General features: G+C 42.4%; 1 protein-coding gene across 3 annotated transcripts in view; it reads right to left on the bottom strand.

Moving 5' to 3' along the window:
- Positions 1–15,441, bottom strand: part of PAX2 (paired box 2) — an 85,139-nt gene that overhangs the window by 51,320 nt on the left and 18,378 nt on the right. The gene's annotated exons all lie outside the window — the stretch shown is intronic.

Genomic DNA, 15,441 nt, shown 5'->3' with positions numbered 1-15,441 from the left:
CCAGGATCTGCTCTGTGTTAACAGCTGCATTGTCATTTATGGTCTGGTCTGTGAGCATAACAACAGTGCAGTCTTCACAGCTAATAGAGACATTGCTGAATTTATAAATGGAGTAGCTTTAATTTTGTTGTCTACCTGAAAAATACCCTTCTAACCAACTAAATGCTTTGTACTGTGTAAGGTTTGCCCATAGCCCTTGCCCTTCATAAATGAGGTGAAAGCAGAAGGCATCTGTAGGGACTGGTGATGGGATATAGACCACCAGGAAAAAAAGGTCCATAAAACAGAGCAAAAATTGGTGTTTGTCAGATGGTGAATGAACACAGCATGGGAAACTCAAAAAAGCTTATAGTGTAGCTTAGAATGGCAATAAACTGAACTGTAATTGTCAGTGCTCTGTTTCTTGTTACATGAAATCTTTCACCTCTAGGTCACTGGTTTAAATCCAGCTGAGGTCAGTGGTGAAAGAAAATCACTAGTACCTAGTACCTGACTGCAAGGTCCCTGACTACTGGCAGATATTGGGTATCTGTGAGTTGGGAACAGCTGTTCCACCAAGGAACTCAGTAAATAAGCCATGACCTGTGGAGGCCATGGAAACCAACTTCCTTTCTGAGATTAGAACAAGCCTTTCCTCTCTTCAGCCACTCCAGCTGGGGTGTAGGTGCAGATTCTCTTCAGCCTCAGCTTCTGGAACTCTTAGCCCTGCATTTTATTAGCTTTATTTTCTACCCAAAAATCTCTCCAGAAAGTGAAAGCAAATAGAAGATTCATCCTGCCCACTTGAGAGCTTTCCTTAAAAAATTGTTCTGAAGAGTAAGTTGACAAAACTTCAAAGAGCAAATGTGAGTGATATGGCATGGATAGAGATAGGCAGAGACATTGTGGGGGCAATTTTTAAAAAACACTATTTCTGAGAATGAAGCCTTCTTAGGAAAGGAGAACATCTCACCTCAGCATGTTAGAAGGCTCTGCTACTAGCTTGATGAAGCCTGACCTGTAGCTGGAGTGCCTGGGACATAGCTGGAGACAGAGAATGTCAAGGTTCTAGCTGAGGATGGAGATCCAGATCCTCACTTCATAAGATCAGTGGTACCAGATGCCCTAATCTACAGTTGCTGAGAACCTATACAAAAAGTGTCTGAAGACCTCAGGGCCCAATTCTGAGGTCATACAATTTGCACTAGGTGAAGAGCTGATCTGAAAAGTGTGCTATGGCAAATAATATAACTTTTTTTCTTCTTTTCTCTTTTTTTTTCTTTTTTCCCCTCTTCTCTCACATTCCCCCTAAAACCCCCTGAAGTGCCACTCTGGTTGTGTGAGTTTATTGATTTCCCCCAGCCCAGAGAAACAGAAAAAGGGGATGGGGTGCAGGCAAAGGGATGGAAATAGAAAGCTATAAATTATTTGTGACAGGAAAGCAATAGTGCCAGAGTGCTGAGCACAAGTCCCGTGTCACTATTAGATTCCTTTTAGCCTGATGACACTGTAAAAGAGGTTAAGTGTCTGATGGAATCGTACACCTTGGGGGCAGGGGCAGTCCAGGAGCAGAACAAGCCACAGAGAGCGGGTATATCAATTCTCCACGCCAATAATATTCCCCTCATTGATCGCAACACAAAGTTCAAAAATCTCATTATAGCTAGGCAGTCGTGGAACTTTTTTAAAATCAATAGAGTGATATAATATATGTATACTTTGTATAAATGTTTCTCTCCATCCATCTATCCGTCTATCCAAAATCTGCCTGAGGGTGTCTAAGTTAACCTACACATTATACTGTGTTATGTTCTATTGTAGTGTAGCATAGTGAATGGATTAGAAGATTTCCCCTGCAGCCTTAGATGACATATTATAAAACGTCCTGTTAGCACTGAGGTGACATCAGATGGTTCCAATCATACTGAGATGTGACATCAGTTTTTCCATTTGTACTGGGAGATGGTACCAGACACCTCAGTTTCTACTGAGGGGAACCATAAGATGAGTCTAATTATACTGAGATGGCAGATCAGGCTGTGCTGAATCATGCTGCATGAAAATTGCAAAGTTTCAAAAACCCATTTAGAGTAAAAACAGCCTGTGAAACGCTGCAGGTATAAAATGCCTGTCCATAATATTCCAAAACCCAGGCAGGGGATGAAGAGGAAGGTTCAATTTCCTTTCCCATTCAGTTCGAGGTCTCTTGGCTGAGAACACCAGTTAGTGCCAGTTGTGACTGTGTTTACTGAGATGTGTCCATTAGGAACTGGCATGAGACTCACCAGCTCATTGCACCAAGTAGCTGTCAGCTGGTAATGATTTTCGGTCACTGCCAAGCAGGGCCAGATTTCTGCTAGTGACCCAGAGGTGAAAGGCTCTGTTCAGAAACATCCCATTCCTAAGAATGAAACCAGTCTTATGTCAAAAGAAAGTGTCTGAAAACCGTGAGCAGAGGAGAGCAGTTCTGGTTGTGCTGCCTCCAGTGGCTTGGGTCAAATAATTTGTGGCATCAAATACACAGTGAACCTAATGAGGTATCTGGTAGAATGTATTTTCTATGGCTAAAAGAAGAGGCAGGTCTTGAAAAGACTCTCCCCATCAGTGTTCCTTTGCCCTAAAGTCATGACTCAACTCCAGTGTTTTAAGGGAAGAGGGGAAATTCAGGACTCTAATGCTCAGTACAGAACATGGCAGTGCATCCCCCGGGTCGATTCACTTAGGGGCAGTGATAAACAGCAGAATAGCTAGGCAGCACTGCTGCTGCTTTGAGAGGCTTCAAGTGAGTCTGTCCTACAAAAGACCACCTAATGAAACAGCAGATGAAAGATGAACAGAGCTGACCTGGCCCCATAGCAACAAATGCAGCATAATAATGCTGTCTTTAAACTTCAGTGTTGCTGAAAGCTTCTCACCCTTACTAGGGATTGAAATACGCACTAAGCCAGCTCTGCTGCCTCAAATCTAGGATTTCTGGATTACTGCTGTGTAAGAGGTCACAAAACCTTGATCACCTCTTGCTGTCTTTGATGGGTTGTTCTTGCCTTCAGACACTGAAGGAAGGGAAGTCTTGCAGATTACATCCTCAGCCCTTCCCAAAAGCAGAAGGGACACAAGTCCTGACACATCAGTTAGCAGTGCTGATTTCTTGAGATAAATGCCAATATTTTCAAACATCTTTTTCCAAGAGAATTGACCCTTTGGACTAAATTCATCCCTGCTCTAATTCCAGCACAATCACTGACTCCAATAACAGCCTTTGTATTTAATTAAGAACAGAAACTGGTACTTACTGTAAATTCCCATTTTTCATTTTCTGGTGGGAGATTTTTGTACAAGTTGACTACTTTGAGTTTTGGATAATATAAACAGATTTAATACATAGCCTTCTGAAGTTTCAGCAACAGGACATTTATAGATCTTTGATTGCAGTAAAGCAACTGAACTTCATTTCACAATCTGAATTTAATATGCAATATTATGTTAAGTGATGGCATATAATGTCATTACAGTAAATAGTATCATACTGTGAATTATACATCCATCCTGGAATTCATGAGTTGCTATAGTTGGCTTGTAGTAACTCCTTCTAGACTTAATGTTACATACAGCACCAGCTGAAAACAACAGCTTATTTCCAAATGCCTTTGACTTTTTAAAATGCTCAACATTAGATCATGAATTTCCAATGTTTGATTTCTATTTCATTATTTTTGTCCGTTTTAATGGAATTCCTTCTCCTGATTCTGAATACAGATGGACAGACAAAAATCTTCTAGTATTACGATAGTAACAAGCTCTAATCAAACAGTGTAACAAGGAATATTAGAACTTAAAATTAGCTGAGCCAGAGTGCTTCCTGAGAAGAACTTTCACTCCTTGTAAATAAGCAAGTAGAAAATCACTTCTAAACTTGTGGAAAAATTACTTGTTAAAAGAACATAGAAAAGATGGCAGAAAACTCACCTTGCTTCTCTGACATTTCTATCCAAACTCTCTTAAAGCCTAACATACTTGGTGCTTTCTTCTCTCTTACTATGGCTGGCAGAGTGTTTTGACAATATCTCAAATAAAAAAAACATACTAGGGCTGATCAGAGGGAGATAAGGTAGGACGGAATAATCTGGAGTCACAATCTAGACATTGTATTAATCCTAGAAGAAAAGAGTGAAGTTGAACTGAAGGAAAGATTGTTGTGTCCTGCTGACTCAAGAAGACCCTGACAGGTTTCAGAAAACATTGGTATCCTCACTTTGATCAGATTCCATTGTCGTGGATTATTTTTGAGGGTGGAAGGACACACTCAGCAGAGCACCAAACTCCTTGTAATTGTTTTGGAGTATTCATATTTTAAATGCTCCATATTAGAAGCACATTACAAGACCCCAGGGTGTGCATTACTGGGCAATTAAAGCGGTTCTTGGAAGGCTGACATTGTGAAGCTTCAGCCTTTTCTCTGCGCTGTGTCCAGGGGAGGCTGTGATGGCCAAGGCACACACACCCTGCTGTGCCGCGCTGCTTAATTAGCGCTGGGCTGTACTGCCGAGCCGGGCTGCCTGCGCAAGGCGGCCTGCGGGCACACGGGCAGGGCTGAGCGGGACAGAGCCTCCTCTGCATCACATGGCTTCCTGCAAAAGGGCTTGTGACCATCCCACTGATGCTGCCAAAGAGGGACAACATCGGATGAGAAGAGGCAGCTTTGGGGTCTTTGGTGAAAGCCCCCATGGAGCCATCAATATCCCACCTGCAGATTGGTGCTGCAGAGGCATAAAGAGCTCTGAATGTGGCTTTGCTTCAAACAGAGGCAGTCTTATGTTTCTGGGCGTAGGTTAAAAATGCAGCTGAATTCACGGTTGAGCAAAAGATGAGGGGAGGGAAAATCTTGTTTGCCCAAAGTTCAAAACGGAAAGCAAGCTTTGTAACATGGTGAGGAAAAACAGCCAAGGGATTTGGGGGTGAAGGAAGGGAAATAGAAAAGTCTGATAGTTAGAGCCTAATCCGATTTAGGGAAGGGCTTCAGTTCTTGCTCTGTCATGGACCTCTCTCATCAAGAATTTGGACAAATGGCATTTCTCTCTGTGCTCTGTTTCCTGCCTGAAGTGTGAAGATAGGAGCATTGCCGTGCCACCTGGGGCACAGTGAGGACAGCTGGAAGGAGGAGTGAAGGGCTCAGACTCTCTAATAAACAGGGGCCAAGTAAGTGCTTCAGCGAGCTGTAGCACAGTATTGGCTTCATTTTCCTGCTTGAAGCAGAAGTGACATGTACCCTGCTGACAGTGGCTCTATGTGAAGGGAAATGGGCAAAGGCAACAGGACTTGTGTTTCAGCTGCACAGACTTTGGTGGTGGTGTTTGCATTTGCAACAGCAGATGTAATTGGGAAAATCAGAGCTGCAGTTGCTACATAAAAGCCAACCAATAATTTCTCATAGGAAGTAGGGTGGGAGCAGTAGAAGCTACTGCTCTCAAAATCTACTGCAACACTTAGAACCTTCAGAAAAATAGCTGACATTGGCAGGAGCAGCTTCCTCGCTAGCTGGCCTGGGGCTCTGGCACTCCCTGCCAAAACAACAGAATGCCTTCAAACTCTGCCATATTCAGGGGCCACAAGCAATATTCACACATTCAAACTTGCTTCTATCATGAAAATTGCATTTCTTTCTCTCTACCTTTTGGAAAAGGAGAGAGAAGATGAGTGATCATGTACTATGTTAGCATATAAGCACAAGTATGATAGATTAATTAGATTGATTAGATTGATGGTCCTAAAAGGTACATGAAGAGGGATTATCTGTTTTCTCAAAGCTTCCAAATAGATGAGAGGTCAAAATGGAGATGCCTTACATACTTCAAAAGACAATCCCAGCCCTCTCTGAGGAGAATTGACTCTGTATGTGCTGTTAATCTGTGTGGGTCCATCAATTTCACTGGGGCTAGGCTGACATCATGCCTGCAGACATGGGGAGAAAAGTGTCACTTTGTTCCAGGTTATCCTGCTCACTACGAACAAGAGAGAAAGCCCAATCCTGCCCATTTCTCTCACTGCATTTCTTGACTGCACTCTAAGACACACAATTCACAGCATCAGTTTTACTATCTGAAGGGCTTAGAGTGGAGCTAGGATTTTTTTGTTGTTTTAAATCAGTGACCCATGATGACACCATATGGTTTTATTTCATTTAATTTGAGCAGAGCATTAACGTTCAGCTTCTAGCAGATCTCTACCCATTCCACTTCTGCTGTGCTACATGGTCCAAGTGCAGACATAAGGAAGAGGGGTAGAAAGAAAGAAAGGAGAAGATGTCTGCCTTCTGAGGGTAGATGTGCCAGGCAGGAGGCTGGCCTGCCACCTCGTTCTGCTGAGCAATAGTATGCAACTTCATGGCCCTGGCACTGATGATTGACAGAGGTCAGCCCCATGAGGATAGGTTGCCGAGCCTGACCCCCTAGAATGAATTGCTGCACGAGGCTGTAAGAACCATTTGCCCACCTGGGAAACAGGTGTACTTGAATATTTGCTGTGCTATGCAAAGCTGTGGCTACAGAGCCATCAGGACCCAGGCTGGCTGGCTTAAAGGTGGCTAAAGCATGTCTACAAGAGCTGCACTCAAGCAGTGACTGCAGGATAGAAATGTCCTCAGGCAGGTGTTTCTACTTTCATTTTACTCAGTTCATGTCTGGAAGGCTTTCTTCGAGAAATTCATTAAAATACAAACATTTAGAAGGTATCGTACAGGTACCAATATATTGTATAGTAAACTTGATCCTGGGTTTTTGACAACCCGGTTTTAAGGTGAATTGAGGAAATCTTAAATGACAAAAAGAGTGCTACTGGTCTTGGATGTAGAAACACAGACCTAGGAGGAGCCACCTGGGTCATCAAGTCCAAATTTTAATACCATAGGTAACTATGGAGCAGACATTCAACTCAGAGGATCCATCAAAATATCCATTAAAGCAGGTACAGATCTACCTTTCCCCCTCAACAAATTCATAATCTCTGCAACAGAAGACCAAAAGCTGTAAAACTAACAAGCCACAGGAAGAGAACAGGAGAAAAGCATCACTAGTAGCTAAAGTCCCTTTCATTAGCAAGACATTTCTGCAATGAAAAGGCCCAGAAATTTTTGACCTCTTAGGAATTAAGAATTGTTTACTGATTACACCTACTGTGCAATGATGTGTAGTTCAGAGTGCCAACTCTGCAGTTCAGAGTGTCATCTTGTGTTACCTCTAGCCTGGCCGGCTTGAGTGGTGCCAGCAGTGCTGCTGCAGCAGCATGGAGCCGGCGTCGGGCACGGCCCACGAGCTGCCAGCACGCGGTCAGTGCCGCGCCGCGCGCTGGAGCTGGCAGAGCAGCGCCGTGCCAGCGGGTGAGTTGAGAACACCTACAGAAACACACGGGCTTGCCAAGGTTAAATATCTTAATCTGGAGTATGGGAACTTTTAATTGAAAGCTTTGCTTTGAGCCCGTTTCCAGTTATTAAAATTCAGGAGTCTGTGCTGAATTCCTTGTGGACATTCATTTTGATTAACAGAAGACATGTGTGTACTAGGAAGGGAGTCTTGAACTGGGAGGAATCAGATAAATGTAGATAACATTCTCAGCCCTCTTGCAAGTTATGCCATAGCTGGTATTTTGTGTAAAGCCTTAGATCTTGAAGATAAACGATTAGTTCAGCTTTCATTTAATACCAATGTATTTCTGACTTTCATAACTGCAAGGACCAGGTGGAAGTGGGACCTGGCTGACTCCCAAGGGGCCAGAACTGGAGGCAAAAGGAAAAAAAACCTGATTTACAGCATTGGGAATTTTATGCCAGTCTCTTCATTACGGAGGGTACTGACTCAGGACTTTTTAACTTTTGGTTTTGGCAGCATTGTGTATTAGCTGTGTATTATCTCTGTATCCTGCAGAGTGCTGCACTGCAGTGCATGCTTGCATGTGTTGGATTAGTAAATGTTTCCCTTTACAGGGATGTACTTTTGTGTGCCTCCCTTACAGTCCTCAGAACTGGGGAAAATTTTCACAGTGGACCCTTTACCATTAGAAGATTTTTCCCAAAAAAAATTTTTAAAAAAAAGTGCTGAGGATGTATTTATTAAATCTAATGTTCTTTTTACCTCAGCTTGTAAAGAAATCAACAAATTTGTAAGAAAAATGTAAATATTATTAGAGAGGAAAAAATTTGGGGTTTCCCTTTAAAATTACCTTTTTCAGGTGAATTGTTGACTATGTTAAAAATAAAAATAATATGTTTAGATTTTATTGAAAAAGAAGGTTCTAACTACTCTGAAATGTAGAATTTTAATAAAGTTTTGATTCAAAAACACACAAAAAATATTCACAAAGAACCCGAATCTTTCCTTTCCTGCTCTAGTCCTTGTTGTTCTTGGCGTCATTTATTCCTTGCTTCATCGTGTCACCCAGAGCAGTTAAGCACAAGTGAGCACTTCAGGGTGTGGGTGCTGCATAGACTCCCAGCATCAAGTTGGTGCCTGTCTTTGTAGAAGATTGTCTAGTTTTTGTATTTATAGGACAAAGTCAGTTTTATATAGTGAAAAGATAAATCTGTAACCAGTCTTTTTGGGTCATATAAGTCACTGTCAGGTCAAGTGTTTAGAGATACAAGTTGTATGTTTATGTGTCCATATTGTGTTGGCAAATGCATTAGCATTTGTTTCTTGGCGTGTTTTAATTCCCCACACAGACAGCATACCTTGTTTACCTATAGGTCTGCATTTATAACTGTGCCTACATGGAGTTAGACATTTGGGTCACATATTAAATATTCAGGTCTCATGAAGAATTTATAAATGTTTTTCAACCATTTCAAGTTTTAACAGAGTTTTATGGGAAAATATTTAGATGTCTTGCTTGAAACCATCATCAGCTATCTATATGGATGTTTTTGTACAGCACATACATATTAAAAATTATATGTCACAATCACCTAGCACTAGTCTTTAACAAGGCTCTAATATCTATGATGTAATAGCTAACATATCTGAATACTGATCAATAATTTATGTGGAACCCTGCTGTATTATAAGGCCCATACTTGTGTGTACATTTGCATAATTGTGTAAGTTTGTGAAGGCAGAACTGCTCTATTCTCAAAAAAACATATCTGGCTTCCATCTTATTAACTACAGAACTGTGGGTTTCTGTGAACCTTCATCAACCTACATCCATCCTTTTCTGTTACAGTTGCAGTGGCTGGGGGAGTACCCTGTGCCTCTGGGTCCCCTTTTTCTGGCTCCTGCATAAGTACAGTCTCTGTCCATAGGAGTTAGCAGATTAAGGGTTTATCTACATAAAACTCTGCAAATTAACTGAATATGTGAAATTAAAGTGGTCTAGTTAAACTGCATTACACCTCTGACTCCCTTGTTTAGAATTAAGGCAGCTTTAATTTAGTTTAGCTTAATTCACTTTGGAAATGAAGTGAACTTAATTCAATTTAGGACACTCAAATTTTGAATGAGCACCTGAACAATGTTTTAATGCTTTTAACAATATAGTTGCAAAGTTAATTCAGATTAATTTTCCTGTCTGCCCCTGTGTAAACAAGCCTGTTTTCTATGCCCTCTCAATGAAACCATCCCAGCTGAGACTCCTCCAACAACTCTGAATTGACAACCAACCTCCCAAGAGGAGCAGTTTAAATGATGCTCCCACAAGCACAAGTGTTTCCTTATCCCTACATCCCCATGCAGACAACTTTTCTCCCAGTGAGCTTTAGTGATCTCTAAGACTGATTTGTCTAGAGCTTGACTTGCTGAACCAGGCACTAGCTGGGGTAAATACAGAAGAGATGCAGCAATTGTTCAGCACTATCTGAAGACCTGAGTTATCAATATTGAATTATTCAAATTTTGCAGTTTAGGATTTTGCAGTGGAATACAATATTGCAAATTATGATATATTATTTCTGCAAATCATGATATCCTAGAGAATTTTAGTGATCTTATTCAGTTCCATTATTTCAAAACATGGTCCCCTTAATCTGAATTAAGTACTTGTTCACCTAATGAATCAGAATGTCTCCAGCTGTAAATCAACATGTATTTAATATTTTTAAATCTAACTTAAGTTCAACAAGATCAGATACAACCAGAATTCATAGGCAGAGGAATATAGATGGACATCGGCAAGGAGATTTAAAAAAAGTATACTCCTATACTCCCTTTACTTTTTTTCTTGAATGTTTTGTAGTCTAAGAATACAGGAGGTAGCATAAGGTGAACCAAAGATGCTATCATGTCATTTTTAAAAGGCAGTTGCAAAATCAATCATGAACAAAATAACCTTAGAAGTAAGACAGAAGTATATTTTAATGCAGGAATATTATTATTATTTTTAGAGCATCATTATGGAAATTTCAAAATTTTCATTACCTTCCTTAATTTTAAAACATACTGTGTATTTGACACACTGTGTATTTGGTCAAAAGATACCTTAGGAAGGAAATTCTGTCAAATATCTTTATCACAATGCAAAAAAGCCCTCGAAAAAATTGCCTTTTGGAAAATCTCCTCTCAGAAAGCAGCTGCCCTACGATTTTGCTAAAAAGTCAACCAGACTAAAAAAAAAAACCAAAACCCCAAAGAAATCAAAGAAAGCCACTTAAATGTCCCAAGCCATCCAGTGCTCTTTGATTAGATTGTTAGGCAATATTTTGTGTGCTGTTTTTTATGGAGTTATTGCTTATGAATAGTGTCATTTGATGGCTACAGCAGTCTCAGATCTTTGAGTGGTAGAAGATTAGCATGGTTTCACTGAAACAGTCACAGTGCAATGCAATAAGGAGAAAGTCCTATATATTAATGTGTTTGTGCAGAATTCACTTCAGTGTATGTGGGCATCCATTTATGTGCAGCTAGCTGAGAGGATGCCCCTGTGAGTAAAACCTGGGCTTGCAGAAGCAGTGACTGTCAGAGTGGCTGTGCTGCTCTGTGGGGCTGTGCTGCTGTACCAGTGTGGGTATGTGTGTGCTTGTGGGTTTGTATACACGGGCCACTGCAGGTCTGTCTGTCTGTCTGTCTGTCTGTGTCTCTGTCTGTCTGTCTGCAGGTGTGCTCCCACTTCTGTGTGTGTGATCTGGCTGTGCTGCTTTCTGAATGTCAATGAGCTTAGTAAAAGCATGTATGTATTTGTATCTGTGTGTGCATCTATCTGCATATGGATGGGCTTGTATGTGTCTTTAGATCCATTTCTTTGTATGGTTTGTGTGTCCCTCCTGTGAGATGGGGGCCTTCTTGAGGCCTGATCTCAGTCAATGTGAGCACTTTCATTCTCATAAAAGGCACCATCATTCAACTGCAAAAACACAAACTGGGCACCAGGAGACCTGGGTCCCTGTTGATGAGCTCTGTGAGTGAGCAGTCTTTTAATTCACTCTGTGCCTCAGTTTCCCCTCCCAGCCTTTTTTTAAACTCAGACTGTGGACACACACTCCTTGCTACTATATGGGCATAATATAATTCTCTGTGAATGGCTCTATCTGCTTCAGTCAAGATCCTGAGCCCTGAGAGGCCCTTCTGATGCTGTGCTGCTGCCTCCCAGTAACATCCATCCCTGCATGTACCTGCCTTTGTGTGTTCATGTTTGGGGTGTCCATCTGTGTACTTTGTGGCTGGCTATTTGTAGTTTTTATCTCCCCCATGTACAAACAGAGCAGGGGAAGATGGAAAGGAAGGAGTTATTAAATGCCAAGCGGATATGCAATAAATCCCATTGATTTTACAAACTCCAGCTTGTCTTCAATCTCTTTCCATTCTTTATCCTGGGGGCATTGCAACAAAACCCTATTTTAAATACCTTTTCTTTCCCTTCCCCCTTCCTCCTCCTCTCACTCCCAAAAAAGTGTCAATATTTTATTTGGATTTTTAACTTCGCTCCATAACAGTTGTTTGACCTCCTGACTCATGTGAGTCACATAAATTCTGGGACTTTATTCAGGAGCCATGTTCCTTCTATTGAATAAGCAATTTGGGAGGGTGAATTAATGACTTGTGCTGTTGCTGGAAAGTCCCTGAAGAAATATTAAAATTGCTTGCAGACCAAATCAATACTCACTGAACACCCAGCATGAGGACCTGGGCTTTTTAATGGCTACAAGCAGCAGCACTGGGTAGAGGAAGGGGAATTCCTGTACACAAAACGCACGCAGGCACACACAACCAACAGCAGCCTTCCCCCAGCCTTGCTGGCTGTTTCAATAACAGCACATTCCTGTGCACACAACCTGCTACGAGCTGCTGCCTGCTGTGCCAGGGAAAGGACTTACAGACTGGTTCCCCCATCTCCCTCCCAAGAAGATCATGCAGGATTTGCAAAAGCTGGCTGTTTGGGCTGTGTGTTAAGCGCTTGGGTTAGCATGGTCTGGCACAATCTGCAAGGCACAAGGAAGGATGATTATTTGGGGTGTTATGAGCCTGTTCTATGTGTTACTTTGCCTTTTTCCTCTCTGAAGAGGAAAGACACTGCTCTCTGTTAGGTTTGGGGGTGCTGGTGTGGTTTGGAAAGAGGATTTGTCTGTGTTACAGAGGCACGTCTGTGAGATAGGTCTGTGGCTTTGGGTGCTGAACAGTATTTTGATCTGTCCACAGTGTGAATTTGTTTTGTTTGCAATATTCTGTAGGCTTTCCTTTCTTGTAATGGCTTGTGTTTTGGTGAATGTCATGCACTCCTTCTTGTGTTAAGAGTGCCTGCATGATGCTTTTGGTCATTGAGCAGGTGTCACTTCACTAGATCAGTCTATTTCAAGGCTGTGGGTGCAATTCTGAATGGTTCTGAGTGCCCTGGGAGTCCACCAGCCTTACGAGGACATGAATGTGCTCAGTTGTGCTGTTCAACAAGGCTTTTACTATTTGCTTCTCACTAGACTGACAACTGCCAGATTTTGCCCATACCCTAAGACCCCTCTGGCAAGGGTGGGTTTTGTTACCAGAGTTTTCAAGTCTCCCTTGAGAATGTGGCCCCATGTTTTGGTGTTTTGCCCTGTGGTCGTGAATGGCTGTTTTGTATTCGCTTGTTGGGAGGCTGTTATTGTGTATTAACACCAGGCTGGGTGTGCTTTGTATGTCTGCATGTCTGTCTCATTGATTCCATCAGTATTATTTTGTAATCGTGTGATTGAGTTAGTGTGCATTTCAGGGCTCCTGTGTATTGAATAATGATGTCAGGGATTGGGTTGTTTGACTGGGTAATGGCCTCTTTTCAGTGTTGTAAGTGAATGTGTCCTTCTCCTGTTTCCCCTGTCTCAGCTGGGGCAGGATCATTTACACTAGGTGATTCCTTAAGATGCTCACATGCACTAAAAGAATATCCCTTTGGCTCATGAGCTCTCCCTGCCCACGGGGCATGCCAAAGGTACGTCTCGTGTGTGTGTGACACGTGGGGTGGCACATCCAGTTGGTTCTCAGCTGCATGCTTCAAGGTGTGTGTGTCTTCTGGTGTTCTCAGGGATTTTGCTAAGACCTTTCAGTTACGTTTTTGGATAAGGTTCTTCACAATTACATGCAAGACAATTCTGTGCGGTTTCAAATAGATTTGACTGAGTCTGTGAAAGGATCTATAAATTGCTACATGTCTTCAGTGAAGTGCACGCTTGCCTTTGCAAGGGTCTTCTTGTATGACTTTCTGCATTAATGCATAGAAGGGCATCAGTGTCAGTTAACAGATGCTTCTGATCTGTGTGTGACTGACTAGCAATGTTCCCAAGTCTCAGCTGACCTGGGTCTCTCATATATGTAAGAAAGAATGGGATTCTGTGTCAGCAGCATTTAGCAGTAAATATATGTGTTAAGAAATTTTAAACGTACAATGAATCTCTGGGTTTGTGCAATGGCTTCTGACTGGTGTGGGTATTGTGCAGTAATGCTTTAAGACAGTGTGGCCACATTTGGTCCCTTGGAAATGAACAAGAGAGTTCAGTTATTTTTCAGCTGATGATTATGTGTCATTGCTGCATGAATTTATTTGCTCTGCACAGGCAATGTGTCTGGCATTGGGCCTGCTCTGTCCTTCCTCAGCCATTAGGATTTAGCCCAGCAGCAGTCACATCCAGACAAAGTCTATGAAAAAGGCCATGAAAGATCCAGAAAACTTCCAGAGAGAGTTTTCACTTGTACCCTCTCATCAAAATATCTCATCAGGAAAAAAATCTATGACCTCTCTCAGTCAGGCCATCTATATGGCTGGGATTTAGCAAGCCAGTGAATTTAGCTTATATTTTTCAGTGAGGTTGCTAACAGGGAACTCCTTACTCATCCTTGCATTAGCTCAAGCCTTCTTACTTCCCTTGCTCTCTTGTTTGTGCTCTCACACTCTTTTCCCCACTTTCTCCTCTGCATTCTGGCCTGAGTTTGACCTTGAACAGATTACATGGTCCTTAGCCCAACCACTGCTTTACCAGATCCCACCCCTCACACTGGGGTAGCAGCATCAGGGTAATAGGGAGAAGGGAAAAAAATGAGGGAGTGAGGAAGGGGGAGAGGGAGGGAAAGAGGGAGAGAGACCTGTTTGAAAAATAATTGGAGGCTGTTAAAGAGAGGAGCCCAGCATATCACTCTAGTAATGGAAATAAATTCCATTGTATTTGCATTTTAATTTTCCACATAAACAAAGGCCCGGAGTGAGCTGGCTTCGCCAGAATCACCGGCCAGAATTTAATTAGAAATGAAAAGTTTATAGGGTCCTCTTTAATGCGATTAATGCACAGTTAACATTTATCACATACATATGCTGGAATCGCCTTTTTTAAGCAACCACCGGCCATGAAATGAATTTCTTTTCAACTTTTTTAGCATGCGTGAGGAAGGCTGTCTCTGGTGAGGCGGTCCAGTGAGCACACTCCTGACAGCTTGGTAAACTGCAGCCCACAGAGGCTTAGTAGCCCCCATCCTCACTGAGGAAAGTTCAAGGTGGCTTAGAGGGAAGCATGGTCTAGTGGTTAAAGCCTGAGGTTGGGAGTCAGGGGATCTCGGTTGTATTCCCAACTCTGCCACATGCTCACTGCATGACTGACTTGCTCTCAGCGTCTGTTTCTCTGGGTGTTAAAAATAAAAGAGAAATCAGCTGGAAGAAGATATCTCAGCCCCAGACCCCTCCGTGTCTCAGTCTCTCCAGCAACTTGCCCAGTCCTGTTGTATGGGATCTGGATTGTGTCCTGGACTGTGCTGACCCCTCAGCTCATCTCCCTGTGCCTGAGCATTCCTATGCCAGCTGCAGGGACGGGGGAACATCCACAGAGCTTGCCTGATGTGGGAGGCTGGGCCTCCTGGAGGGACTTCTTTACAGTGCCCCAGCTGCCTGCACATTCATATGCATCTCACATGGGCATGAGTTCCTGTGGATCTCATAGGCAATCTCACACGGCTTCTGTGAGATACGCATCTTCCTGCCAATGAGCATGAGTCAGGAGTGCAACAAACTCTGCCTTTGCGGTGTGGGAGC

This window comes from Ammospiza nelsoni, chromosome 8 (genome assembly GCF_027579445.1).
Source record: "Ammospiza nelsoni isolate bAmmNel1 chromosome 8, bAmmNel1.pri, whole genome shotgun sequence".
NCBI lineage: Eukaryota > Metazoa > Chordata > Aves > Passeriformes > Passerellidae > Ammospiza > Ammospiza nelsoni.
This window is presented reverse-complemented; position numbering and strand designations above follow the sequence as displayed.